Here is a 12,454-nt window from a genome sequence, read left to right as displayed (position 1 = left end):
GTGTTTTGACAGTTTTTGACAGGCAATTTGGAATAATGCAACCTCCTGGATTACAGCCAGCCTCTGAAATGGGCTGTAATTTAGAATGATGGCAGCTTCTATGACCTCCATATTGAAGAGTCACTGGAATTAAAACAGAAAAAAAAATCTCCAAACAATTTAGGTCTATATCTGAAAACCTAGTTAAAATGTTCTGGTATGGAACCATTTTATTTATTGAAAGGGTTTTCTCATCCAGTGCACAATACCAAATACTTACCCTAAAGTGGGGAAGATTTTTTTCCTCTGCCTTTTTGTGTGTGATGAAACTCCTTGTACTCCCAACGGATTCTGGTATTCTTATGAGCCACTGTGGGTGTGTCTGCTCCTTCCATGCCCTGGATGAAACAGACCCATTTGAGTGTTTATAACTCTATTGTGCTGTCATCTATCTGAAGACAAAGCTCTGAGCTATTGTAGCATCCTAAACTTTCTCTTTTCACACACATGTGCTGTCTCAGGTCTTGAATTTGGTCCTTAAGGCTATTTTGAAAAAAGTAGATTCGATTACTCCCTTAATTCTGAGAGTTAAATGCTTTTTAAAGAGTTGTGTAACTTAAATATGAGCTGGGTGTACAGGGTAGGGTTTTTAACTGAACCACAATTCTCCAAACATACCAATATATTCCAAAATTGCCAGTTGCAGGCCATAAAATATTTACATTACAGAGTTAATAATGTATGTTTAGTAAGAAACGATGAAATATTTACAGTTTTTCTAAAGATACTGTATGGGTTTCCCCCTCTTTGCCACAGCCATTTTTCTTGTAGGGAAATGGGCAACTTCCAGAGCTGTGGGAGCCACACAGAAGCATCTGCAAAGGCAAGGGATGCTCCGAGGCAGACAGTGAGAAGAAATACCAATTTACCGAAGGCAGACACAGAAACACATTTCCTGTGACTGAAGGGCCAGGGAGGAATTAGCAAGCTATTTGGGGATCTTCACCATTACCTGGAAGCATGGACAGCCTCTGTCACTGGTTTTTGCCAAACTTCTTCTGTGGGAATGTTGAGATTCTCTGACTGTGGTACAACCTTCCAAGCTTCTGGACAAATACTTTAACCTCCCACGCCTCTTAACTTTGACCTTGGCCATACTACCAAATCTTTACTGTACAAGCGTAGAGGGTTTTTTGTTTTGTTTTGTTTTTAAGATTTATTATTTATTTATTTATTTATTTATTTATTTATTTATTTATTTATTTATTACGTATGCAGTGTTCTGTCTGCATGTATGCCTGCAGGCCAGAAGAGGGCGCCAGATCTCATTACAGTTGGTTGTGAGCCACCATGTGGGTGCTGGGAATTGAACCTAGGACCTCTGGAAAAGCAGCCAGTGCTCTTAACCACTGAGCCATCTCTCCAGCCTTAGGGAGTTTTCAATAGACTTACAAACAGGGAACCTCAGGACTACCTATACATTCCAACAGGTTAAATCCCGTGTAATGCCTTCATTCTTATAGTTACAGATCATAAGAATCTAGAGAAGAGCTGGGTGGTGGTGGTGCATGCCTTTAATCCCAGCACTCAGAGGCAGAACCAGGTGGATCTCTGTGAGTTCGAGGCCAGTCTGATATTACAGAGCAAGATCCAGGACAGGAACCAAAACTACACGGAGAAAGCTTGTCTCAAAAAACCAAAATAATAATAATAATAATAATAATAATAATAATAATAATAATAATTTAGGGAAGTAGTACAGGATGAAAAATGGCTTCCCATAACACTCTTCTAATCCCTGGAATCCATGAGTGGCCCACCATCTTATACAGCAAAAAGGAAGTTACAGATATGATTAAGGATTCTGGTGTTGCAAGATATTTGTTTACACTGCCTGAAGATGTATCACTGTGATTGGTTTAATAAAAAGCTGAGTGGTCAATAGGTAAGCAGGACAGGTTAGGCGAAACTTCTGGGCAGAGGTTGAATCTAGGTGAGAATTTTGCCAGCAAGATGTGGAGCAAATTGGTTGCACAGTACTGAGGAGAGATAAAGAACCATATGGCAAAGTGTAGATTAATAGAAACAGGTTAATTTAAGTTATAAGAGCTAGTTGGAAACAAGCCTAAGCTGAAGTCAAGCTTTCATAATTAATAATAAGTCTTCATGTCATTATTTGGGGGCTGGCGGTCCAAAGAAATTCCAACAAGAAAGTCCTGCTACATTCTGGGATAGGGATATTGTTCTGAAATACTTTATAGGACCCTACATGTGAGCAAAGTGTTCTTATAAGAGGAAGACAAGGAAGAGAACATAGAGTAACTGTGGAAGAAAAGATAGCATCCTATTGGCTGGAAATACAGCACCAGAGAACGTAGATGGGGTTGTCAAGTGGAAAAAGATAGATTCTGTTCCATAAGGAACAAACAGACCTCCCCCTCTCTCTCCCTTCTCTCTCTTCCTATCCCTCCTTTCCTCTCCCTTTCCCTTTCTCCATCTTCCTTTATTTCTTCATGTACTGGAGATTAAATCCAGGACCTCACACATGCTGTGATCTTCCTTTATTTCTTTGTGTACTGGAGATTAAATCCAGGGCCTCACATGTACTATGCATGCATTCTACCCATGAGCTGCGTCCTCAACCCATGAGCTCTTCCACCAACCCAGTGAAACTAGTCTTGGACTTCTGACCTCCCGAATTACAAGAGGATTTGTGTGTGTTACTTAAAGTCAAAATGCACTGTGAGTTGTGGAAGCAGAAACCACTGCCCCCAGTGCCTCAACTCTAATACCCCTTCATTGCTAAATACAACTATTTAAGCCATGGCTTCAAGGCACTAAGACCTAGCCTGGTTTATAGATGTTGTGGTCTCCTCTTTCCATCTGCCTTGGATACCTCCCCAACAGTCATACTCCCTTGAGGATCTCATAGCTGCCAGAAGAAGTAAGGCAGAGGCGAGGGCTTGAGGCCAATAACTGCATCCTTCAAAATTGGACCTTAAGCCACAAGAACTCATCACCGTCCTCCTGAGTGCTCAGCGTTCTACTAGATTCTGAGGGGAACTGAGGGAATAGAAGAGGTCACTCTGCACTCTCCTTCAAGGCAGAAACATTGCAGTGATGACATACACTTACTTTGCACTTCCGGGAATGTCAAAGCTGGGGCAACAAAGGATTGTCTAACTCAGGAACAGAACAGATGCATCATTGCTGTTTAAGGGAAGAGATGATGTCAAAGCAGGGGCTTACCACTCATTCCCTGATTGGAGGAGCTGGAAATCAAGTCATTTCCCGTTGTTTTTAGGAACCTGAGAGTACTGGGTGTATTCCAAGGTTAGTGAGGGTGTATGTGTGTGTTGGGGGTGGGGAGACTCTGTGTATTTTATCAGTTCTTGTTCCTATCAGAACACCTCAGTGAAAGGCCAGGAAAAAAAAAAAAAGATGGCAGCTGCATGGAGCTGGGATAGTATCTCGTTTCCAGGGCAACGATTCTGCTTTGTTCCCTAGCACCATCTGGTATTTTCAGGCCTCCCAGTCAGGTAGTGTGTAAATGCCTGTTGGGGGTTGGGGGGAGAAATCATTAAAAATTCTTGGGATCGGGCACAAATGAATCTACAGCAACACCATGCCTTTTCTAAGGCTGTGAGTCAGGTAGCATGGGTATGGCAGCTCTTGCTGATCTCACTGACTGTCCCTTCCGATTTATCCTTGCTGATTACTGCTTGGTGACAGCTCCGCAGAAAGCGTAAGGAGATACATTTCACTCTTCCCTGTGGGCCCTGGGACCCAGAAAAAAAAAACTGCACTTAATGAAGCCTGTACAACACCATTCGTTTCTACCATTCCCTAGCTCCGTTTTGAGTGTATTTATCTGGGGGAAGTACTTCTCTTGTTTTCTTAAGTAATTCCATCTACAAAAATAGGATATCTTTACAAAGTCATAATTTACCCAAAGTGCAATGTAACCTTAAAGATTTATTGCTGTGCTATATTTGGTATACACACTGAAAAATTATTTGGTGTTTGTCAAACATTCAAGTTTAATGGAACATGGTATATTTTTATTTAACATATCTTGCAACTCTATTTATAGATCTGAATATGGGCTTTTAAGATCATTCTATCACTTAGGCTTTGATAGGGTGTATCAAGACGCCAATATACTGAATAGAGTATTGGTTTCCAGCCTTTTCTTGTTATTGAAACAGATATCCAAATATTTGTTGTTTTCAGTAAAAACTGTTGTCTCTTCCACTGTGTACATACATCCACTTCTTCTTATTCATTCAACACTGAATGGTTGACGTTGAGCACCTGCTGCTTGCCTGACCCTTCTGGAAGCTGCAGTCAGTGGGGTGCCTCAGATCCAAGGGTCCAGCCTAGCACTGGACTGCATCTTCTGGTTTTATTTCAGGACATTTACTCTCACTATGTACAAGTCACTGTCTGATATACAAAGATCCACTAGATACGGCCCCTGCCTCCCCAGAGAAGATAAAGGACACTAGATTAGCTCTCCCTTACTTATCTTAACATTTCCCCAAACCTCTTCAGTCAGTCCCATGGGCATTGAATGGCTGCATGAATTCAGACTGTCATTGTCCTCCACTACTCATCCCCTCCTCACTGTTCTTCAGTATGGAGCCTCTTCTTTTCCTACTCCTAATCTGCTAATCTCAGGCCCCCTCCTCTGTCCTACTCCTCTTCTGAGCCCACAAGATTTGGACCTTGGCAGTGAGATAGACAACCTTCCCCTATTTTTCCTCAACTTTTATCTCTTTTTCCCTTATTTTGTTTTGTATTGGTATCTACTAACTAGATAATCCAGTCTTCAGTGCTCCAGAAAGTTCTTGAGATACGGGTCTACTTTTAGGTTTTTCTGTGTAGCTCATAGTCTTTTATTTCATATCTCCTGTTTTGATTGTGACACATTTTTGTGAGCATTCTGAGAATCTTATTGCATATACTAAAGTGTGATAGTTAAATATATAACCACCATGGAAAGAGAGTAATGGCCCCAAAGATATCTATAACTCAATCCCCAAACATCAGGGATAATACTTCACATAGCCAAAGGGATTTTGAGGATGTGATTAAGGCTTTTGAGATGAGGTTATGCTGAGTTATAGGGCACATGCAAAGCAAAGGGGTCATGAGCTGTGAGATAGTAGAGAACTTTAAGGATTACTTTGCTGCCCCCAAAGAAGAAACCAGAAACCAATGAGTGTGGCAGATTTTACAAACTGGACACAGCAAGAAAACGCGTGGTCTCCCAAGGTCCCCAGAAGTACTGTGAACACTTCTGCTCACTAGGACAGACATCCTGTCAGACTTCAGGGGCTGCAGTGTCACACAGCACAGCTGTCTTGGTAAGTACATTTAAGTTTGTGATGATTTGTTAGAGCAGCTATAAAATGTCAACACCCTGAAGCAGGTGCAGGGCCCTTAGAACTGACACAGAGAAGGATCCCAGTGGGTCTTGTTGATTGGTTACGGATCAGATGTGGGTAGATATGCATGGCTCTGGAGGTGGGACAGCATAGTGGTGGTGTTGGCACTGGAGGGATCAGGCAGTGATTATTTACAATACCTGTGTGAATATTTCAACAGGTTTACAGCCAGAATAGGTATATCAAGGGATTTCTATGATAGACAGGCTTGCATGCAATTAAATTTAAGGGATATAAAGAGAATCCTGGCTTGGATCTTGATTGTTTTTTCTTCCCTGAGGTCTTGATACACCTTTAACTAAGGTGGACAAGGCCATGATTTTAATAAATCATACAGTTCTTGTCTATGTCCATCACAATTTGAAATTTCCATTTGTAAGTATTGAGCTTCCTCTTTCTCTCTTCTGTAGCTCCTCTTTCGTTCACTCTGCATCTTTGATTCATGTGGTGATATTTTATTTGTGCTTTAGTAAAGCTTGCCTGGAGAGCAGAGAAAAAAAGCCATCCATTTTAAGTAAACACAGAAGTCATGCAATGGTAGCACATGCCTTTAATCCTATCACTTGGCAGGCAGGGATCTGCCTGGATCTCTGTGAGTTCAAGACCACACTGGGAACAGAGCCAGGTATGGTGGCACATCCCTTAAATTCCAACACTAGTTAACCATGGAGGTCTGGAAGTTTGTACAAACAGACAGGAAGTGACAGAGCTGGGCAGGAAGAGGAAATGATGTAGCTGGACAGAGAGAGCAAATCAGATGGCAGAACAGCAAGGCATATAAGCATGGGTAGATAGGAAGTATCTCACTTTTGGAAGCTGTGGAGTTGGTGAGGTAATGTTAGCTGTGGCTTTTCCTATTTCCCTGATCTCAGGTGTTCACCCTTATATCTGGCTCCGTGTTTTTTAATTTAATAAGACTGTTTAGAAATTCGTTTACAGATTCCCTTTCGAAAACAGGTGAATAGAGAGAGTCAATAACTTTTTCAGGGCTACGCAGCTGTTTATCAGCCAATGAGAACCCTGGACCTAGGTCAATGTGTGCCAACTAGTCTACCATGACAGACTATTGCCCCACTTAGGAAGCAGAAGATTTTCGTTATTTTTTTCACCTTAAAATGCAATCATTTCCCCCAAATAAGCCTTTAGAATCTGCCACCAAATTTTGAATAATGTCCAAAACCCTTGTATTGTCTTTTGAGGCTCTGTATGATTGAACCCAGTGCCTTTGGTCAAGTCCTTCTGTGAACGAACCCCACTGGCATTTTTTCCATTCTGCAGCCTACCCAGCCTGAAGAACTGTTGGAGGTTAAATGTGTTATCCTCAAGGGCCTATTCCACATCAGTATGTTCGACATCTACATTACTGTGTTTGCAATGAATGAATGAGTTTGTGTATCCTCTTTCTTGTTGTCCCGTGGAATTGGTTAGTGTAGAAAGATCATTGTTTTTGCTCATTGTTGTGCCACACAGTTTATCACACTCGGTTCCCAATAAACATTTGCTGAATGATGCCTTCAGTCAGTCCTCACGGCTGCACCCAAAGGCTATAATGCCACTTCTCAAGGCATACAAAAGCTAGTCCATCTTGTAAACCTTCCAAATAGTTTGCCAATCAAATTCTGGGACAGAATAAAAGAAAGAAAAGGTGTTTGGTCAGTTACATAAAATATCCCAGCAGCACTTAAAGGATGTGGAAACCTGTTTTGTGACCTCTGTGGTAGTCGGCTTACACTGAATCAGGGGATTTAAATCTCCTTATCAGTGCCTAGATGAGAATGTTGTCTCATTTATAGTTACAACCTCATGGACAGAATATCATATTTCACGAGTAATAGCATCTCTAAGTAAGATAAAAGACATCACAAAAGAAAATGAAAGCATTTAAAATACAACAATTACCGAAATAAAATCATCTTGAGGACATTTTTTTGACAAGTTCTCTCAGGCTTTATTAATTCCTTCCAAGATTATCACCGTGAATCTCTTTTATGAGTGTTTGGATCCTGTAAGCACAGTCCTTGGATGTAGTCACTGGGGGCTAAACCATGAAGCTGAGTGGGGTCTCAGCTGGCTTATACTCTGCTCTGGAGACTACACTGAAATGGTAAAGTTAGAGGTTAGATTTGCAGACAGGTTTGAAAGCACAGGCGTAGCAGGAGTCTTAACAGTTCTTATTAATAAAATCAAACCTGAGCCGGGTATCGGGGTGAACTGTAAGATCAGAGAATCGGAACAAGCCACAGCTACCTCACCTCGCCGGATCCTCAGCTGGTCTTGTTTCCTCAGACTGGAGGCCTCTGAGTCCTCATCCAGAATGGGTCTCAGCTGAACTGCTGCTCAAAGCCTGAAAGCTTAACCAGCCAAATGCTTCTAGTTTCTGGTCCTCACGCCTTACATACCTTTCTGCCATCACTCCCTGGGATTAAAGGCTCACTTTCTGGGATTAAAGACATGTGTCACCATGCCTGGCTGTTTCCAGTGTGGCCTTGAACTCACAGAGATCCAGAGGGATTTCTGTCTCTGGAATGCTAGGATTAAAGGCGTGAGTGCCACCATTTTCTAGCCTCTGTATCTAGTGGCTGTCTGTTCTCTGACCCCAGATAAATTTATTAGGGTGTACAATATTTTGGGGAACACAATACCACCACACACAGGTCCATACACATTTCGTAAGCAGATGTGTAAGTGCCAAATGAAGATGATCTAGATCTCCTCCGTCATTTTAACACTGCAAATTAAATTCCTTTCACTTACTTTTTTCATCCCACTCAATTAACTGTGAGATACTTGTGATATTCTTAGATTTAGATAGGTTGTGTGTGTGCTCGTTTATTTAAATATGAACTAATTATTTCCTTTAGCTCTCTCCAAGAGTTTTTGATATTCTATTATCAACAGCCTGCAATGTCAAATAAAAGATAAGGTTTATGAGCCATGTACACTATGATAAAACATTTTGAGCTGTCTACAGCATCGTAGAAGGAAAATAATGTCAGTGTCTGGATTATATAATGTAATACTATTGTACTAAGGCCAGTAAGGTCATTTTAAGCATTAAAAGCATAATGTAATTTTATCCTGATAAATGAGCAACTTAGCAAAGTGTTTAAGAGTAAATAGAATTTGGAGCTCATCCCATCTATTTATGTATAGGTAAATATGTACACTGAATTTTTTAAATGATCCAGTGTCAGAGAAAATAATAGCAATATTAAAATTTAACCCAACTTCCCAAATAGTCACTATTCACTTAAATTAATAAAAAAAATCATCGTTCATAGAAATTGCAATAACAACGTGGATAAGAGTGCAACATGTGGTTTAAGTTTAGACTCACTCAGTAATTAAGACCCAGCTGTTTAGAACCAGGGAGACGGCTCAGCAGTTAAGGGCACTGCTGAGTGACGACCCGAGTTTCATTCCTGGGACCCACGTGCTAAAAGGAGAGAACCAATGCCCACAGTTGTCCTCTGGCATTCACCTGTGTGCAGTGACACACCATCCCCCAGGAAGTTAAAAATAACATAATAAAACTTAACAAAATTAAATAGCCAGTTCTTTAGTGAGAATGTATTAGATAAGCAAAGGCTATGCTAATAATTTTTTAAACTATTGTGTGTGTATGTGTGTGTGTGTGTGTGTGTGTGTGTGTGTGTGTGTGTATACATACACCCACATGACAGGCCACAGCCAGAGTGTGAAGGTCAGAGGACAGCTTGCAGGAGTCAGTTCTCTCCTTCTATCATGTGAGTTCTAGGGATGGAACTCACATCATCAGGTTTGGAGGCAAATGCCTTTACCTTCTGAGCCATCCCCCAGTCCTATATTAATAATTTAAACAAGGAATCAGTAACAAGAAAAACTCTTTAATTTTTCTTTTATTCATTTATGTAGTCCCAAACCACTAAATTTTGTTGTCATGGAAACTATGACTTGATACATACTTATTGCAAACTCCTTGTCTTAGTCATCTTTATCACAGCACATTCCTGTTTGCCTTATGTATAGTACCTACCCAATAAGTATTCATTAAACAGACAAATGAACTGTATGTGGCAGAGAATATGATTTCCAAGTGTCATTGTGTTTCTGTTTTCTGGGCCTGACAGGCTGCCCTTATGACAACAGGTACCTACTTTTGTGGTCTCTATGTTGAGGTCTTGATTCTGATGACATAAAACTCTCTTTCTTTAGTCACACCACAGATTCTTTCCCCCCAAAGACCTTGACCTTTAATGACTCTTAAAATATTGGTGGAATTTTTCACACATTCTATTTCAGAGGCAAAAAGAAAGTTTTTCTGTCCATTAAACACTTAATCAGTGATTGAGAATGGACTATTTGGCACAGGGCGGTGGTGGTGCACACCTTTAATCTGTGCACAGAGGTAGAAGCAGGCAGATCTTTGAGTTCCAGTCCAGCCTGATCTACAGGGTGAGTTCCAGGATAGCCAGGGATACACAGAGAAATCCTGTCTCAAACAAACAAACAAACAAATAGAATTGACTGTTTGGAGATATGGTTCACTGGTAGAGCACTTGTCCAGCGCTCCTGTGACTATAAATTCAAAAATAACTGTAGCACACTTTTAATCCCAGGACTCCAGAGACAGAGGCAGGTGGATCCAAGGCCAGCCTTGTCTACAGAGTGAGCTAGTTCCAGGACAGCCAGGGCTACACAGAGATACCCTTCAAAAAAATGATGGAAGGAGGAAAGACTGTATAAGACTTTTAAAATTATTTTTAAAGATTTCCTTTTATTTGTTAATTATGAGTATGTCCATGCATGGGTATGTACACAAGTGCAGGTGCCCTTGGAAACCAGGGGTGTTGGAATTCCTTTCAGCTGGAGTTATAACTGGTTCTGAGCTGCCCAGTGTGGTTGCTAAGAACCAAACTCATGTCCACTGCAAGAGTAGTCCACGTTCTTAGTCACTGACCATCTCTCACTTCCTGTGTGATATATTCCTAAAACCCCTTTACACCATTAACATGCTTTGACTTTAATATTGAAAATTCTGTTTCATTTGAAAACAAAAACAGAAACAAATCCATAAAAAGCCTAACTGCTTCCTACAGCTTGACTTTTCAGGGCTGTTCTGGGTGGAGCGTCCTCTTCAGAGATGTGTTGAAGTCATTGCCCCCAGTACTGCAGAATGTGACTGTTCTTGAAACTGGGATATTTGCAGGCATGATTAGCTAAGATGAGGTCATATTGGTGAGCTGTAGTCCTCTTACCTAAGGTGACTGGTATCCTTCAAAGGAGAAAAGAGGGAAGAGAAAGGCACACACCTGGGGAATTCCAAATGACACCAGAGGAAGAGATGGGAGATCCATGTCCCAAGAGTCCCAGCACAATGACACCAACTTGTTCTGATGTGCGGCCCCCTGAGCTGTAGAACACAGTTCTCTTGTTCAGAACCTTTAATGTGGTGCTGTTCCAGAACACATAGGAAGCTAATATAAATACTGAGAAACTAATGCAGTGCTTCACAGAGATTTCTGTTCTAGCTTCACACATCGGATACACAACTGGTTAAATTTTAAAGGTAAGGCCTGCTACCAACATTTTTTTTTTTTTACTCTGTAACCATGGCTGACCTCAAACTCACAGAGATCTGCCTGACTCTGCTTCCTGAGTGCTGGATTAAAGGCATGCATCACCAACTTCAACTCACAACTGTATTTCCTTCGGTCATATTTCATTTTAATTCATATTGAAATATAGGATATATATCTGAAATTGTCTTCATAAGTATTAATTAATAAGCAATTTTGGAGATGTCTACCTTTGAGTGAAACAGATGCTCGAAACATCTCTCTTGAGGTTTCAGAGACCAAAGAAGCTCAAAGATGATGGAGATGCACATCTTGACTTTGCTACTGCCTGCTCTTGGACTGTGGAAGACTTACCCACCTCTCTGCGCCCAGGGGGTCCAAACAACAAAGAACTGTTCCCATTGGGTTATTGAGTTGATTATGATGATTTTTTTTTCATATCAGTGATTTCCATGGTGGCTGGCACACAGTGAGCACTATGGTGTGAATGTTTGTATCTCCCTCCCCACTTCACTTGTCTGGTCCTAACTCCTAAGCTGGTGCTGCCAGATGTGGTGCTTTGATGAACCTCTTAGATGGTGAGGTCAGGCGTCACATGACTGAAATTTGTGTTCCTATGGAGAAGGCTGCGAGATGCTAACTAGTCCGGCCTACCCTGTAACAGTGAAGATGGTAAGCATCTCTGAACTAAGAAACAAGCCCACACTGAATATACAGACACCTTAATGTTGAATTTCACTGCTTCTAAAATGGTCAGAAATAGATTTGCAGTGTTTCTAAGCTACCCAGTTTATGGGACTTTGTGACAGTGGCCCAGATGGACTAAGATAGCATGCTACTCAGTATTTAACAAGCAAACTGGTAGTCTTGTTCTCTTAGTGCTTCTAACACAGTGCATTCAATTTACTCTGCAGACCAATATGGATATTCCACTCACCTGCTGGAAGCATTAAATGAATCTATATCATATACATGAAAATGTGAAATACTTAATATTGGCCCCATATGACTTTCTGCTGTTTTTCCCTTCTTTTCTATTAAAAGTCTGACTTTCATTTACTTTTACTGGCAAGTTTTCCTAGATGGTCTATATCGGACATATTCTCTCATGTCTACTAAATTTTAAAAGCACAGGTATGAAAATATTATATAGCGCTTATTCTGAAGTCATTTGTGTAACCTCTGCCCCACTGGATAGACTGTGACCTCCAGGAGGGCAGGGCTGGTATCTTTCCAACTTTGTAGCCTTCTTAATACTCAGGAGAGAATTCCAAACTTAGTAGATACTCAATAAATGGTTGTTAAACTTGGTTGAACCCACAATATTTTTTTCTTTATGGTAGATGCCCTAAGAAAAACATAAACTAAATGAATTATTTTTCCTCCTTTTATTGCAATATATATGCCCTGGGCTAGTGGGTATTTGCAAGCCTGGGTTAGAACTTAGGAAAGTCATCAATCTAAGAA

General features: G+C 40.8%; 1 long non-coding RNA gene across 1 annotated transcript; it reads left to right on the top strand.

Annotated features, from left to right (window-relative positions):
• The first annotated feature begins 4,951 nt into the window (after positions 1-4,951).
• Positions 4,952-12,046, top strand: LOC131895439 (uncharacterized). Its single transcript, XR_009375183.1, has 2 exons — positions 4,952-5,348; positions 11,256-12,046. It is a non-coding gene; the product is annotated as an uncharacterized LOC131895439 (long non-coding RNA).
• The last annotated feature ends 408 nt before the right edge of the window (positions 12,047-12,454 follow it).

This window comes from Peromyscus eremicus, chromosome 1 (assembly GCF_949786415.1).
Source record: "Peromyscus eremicus chromosome 1, PerEre_H2_v1, whole genome shotgun sequence".
Classification (NCBI taxonomy): Eukaryota; Metazoa; Chordata; class Mammalia; order Rodentia; family Cricetidae; genus Peromyscus; species Peromyscus eremicus.
Note: the sequence above shows the minus strand (reverse complement) of the source record. Positions and strands in the feature narration are given on the sequence as shown.